The 2,223-nt window shown below is 40.0% G+C and overlaps 1 pseudogene; it reads left to right on the top strand.

Moving 5' to 3' along the window:
* Positions 1–611: 611 nt before the first annotated feature.
* Positions 612–1,678, top strand: LOC142449294 (GTP-binding protein 10-like; annotated as a pseudogene).
* Positions 1,679–2,223: the final 545 nt, after the last annotated feature.

Below are 2,223 nucleotides of genomic sequence, written 5' to 3'. Positions count from 1 at the left end.
TTCTCTTACTCCATGGGGCAGCTCTACACATCTCACGCTGGTCTCCTGGTTCTGCTTCTGTCATATCTCTGACAGTGTCTCAGTATCATGCCTTTCTTCTGAGCCCACCTCAGACTTGCCTTTGATAGCCAGAATTCTAACAGTCTTTTCAAGACAATGCAGGATTTTACTATTAAGCTCCTTAAACTCTTCCAGCCTTTACTCATTACTCAATTAAAAAAAAACCACATAATTATTTAATGCCAAGGAGACCTGGTGTTGCTAGACCACAAGATCAGCAGTTCAAAACCACCAGCAGCTCGATGGGAGATAGACAAGATGTTCTATTGCCATAAAGAATTACAGTCTGACATCAATAATGATTGTAAACAGGAAGAGTATAATCAATGGAATTGAATTATGCATGTAGAAATTGTTGATTTGGAGAATGTTTTATTGCATATATTTTGCCAAAATTGAAAAAAAATTACACAAATAGCAATGAGTATAAGGAAGAAGAAAATGTTCTAAAATTGATTGTGGTAAACATTGTACAACTCATCTTGATATGACTGAACTTTTGAATTTTATGAAGTATGAATGAATGCCAATAAAACTGTTTAAAAGAAATAATGACGGTCTCAGGTCACTTCTACCAAAGGGAATCCCGACCTCCCATTGCTATGGCTCCCAGCTGTTCCATGTTTCATGGAAACTTCGTTGATAAACTAAGAAGCTTCACCAAGGGAGGAAGTGAGGAAGTGGTAGATGCGTCATCCTTGACTAAGGAGATAGAGAAGGTGGAAAAGTGGTGACGTCTGGTTTGCGGCTGGAAAAAAGAGATTTCTTTAAAGCAACTTAAAGACAAATCCCTGCAGAAACGATTTGTGGCTGGAGCAGGAGCTAACGGTCAGTGAACAGCTCCAAAGGAAAAACTGACAGTCCTGTGCCTGTGTCCGTGTCAGTAATGACGAAAATGGTAAACTCATAGGAGAATTTGATGAAGAGAACAAAATTTTGGTAGCTGAAGGAGGTCTTGGTGGTAAATTAGTTACACATTTTCTATCATTGAAAAGACCAAATGAATAATTTACCTTGATCTAAAACATAGCTGATGAGGCCTAGTGGGATTCTGGAATGCTAGAAAATCCTTCTTGCTAAGTCAGGTTTCTCATGCAAAACGGGTTACTGTCTCTCTGCTAATCTTCCGGGCTTAATGGAAGGAGCACACATGAAAACAAGGATGGGCCACGAGCTCCTGAAACATCTAAAGAGGACTAGATGAAGCAAAACTACTTTTTGTTGTTGATATTTCTGGATTTCAGCTTTCTCCCCAAACTCAATACAGAACACCTTTCAAACCACAATGCTGTTTATAGAAGAGATGGAATTGTTCAATGAGGAACTGCAAACCAAACTGCACTTCTGGCGGTTAATACAATGGATTTTCCAGCTGCTAAAGAACGGTATAAGAAAATAACTAGATGAACAAGGCAACCAGAAAAACAGTGCATTCCCCAAGAAGCAGCTGCTTAATGTAAGAATACCCAATACAATATCTTATGGTCAAATTTTATTCAATCATACTATTACTATATCCTGGGCGGATCTAATTAAAATCGATACTAAAAAAAGGGTTACAGTCTCAGAAACCCAGAGGAGCAATTCTGCCACGTCCTGTAAGGTTGTTATGAGCTGAAATCAACTCAATGACAGTTATTTTCTTTGAGAGTTTTATAATTGCCAAATCACATCATTAAATAACTGCCAAAGCACTGAGAATCCTGATCCAACCAAGGTGATGCATATCTTTGATGGCACAACTTAATCCAGGAGAATTTGTATGCTTAGCCTATATTTCAAAGCACTCTAACTGCTTTTCTCGCCTGAGAGGACCCAGAGGAGACTCTGTCATCACTTGTGTGAAACAGTGTGACCTCCTCATTCACCAGGGAAGCAGAAGACAATCACTACCTGCATCAGCCCACGCACCAGTCCTGCGAGGAAGGGGTCAGACATGATGTCTTCACCCTCCAATCTTTTTACCAATTCTGAAACCAGCCCTCTCTCTCATGACACTCTATATTTACCTGCTGAATTCAATTTGTTGCAACAGAATTCACAGTCATGAGTCTTATGATGAAATTAATAGGATACAGTTTTTGGATCAGGGACACCTCTTCTCAGCCATGCTCGCTGGCAGGCCTCTCTCTAGGGCTGGGCTTTTCCCTGGCCTGCAGTCAT

This window comes from Tenrec ecaudatus, chromosome 5, assembly GCF_050624435.1.
Source record: "Tenrec ecaudatus isolate mTenEca1 chromosome 5, mTenEca1.hap1, whole genome shotgun sequence".
In the NCBI taxonomy this organism is placed as follows: domain Eukaryota; kingdom Metazoa; phylum Chordata; class Mammalia; order Afrosoricida; family Tenrecidae; genus Tenrec; species Tenrec ecaudatus.
This window is presented reverse-complemented; position numbering and strand designations above follow the sequence as displayed.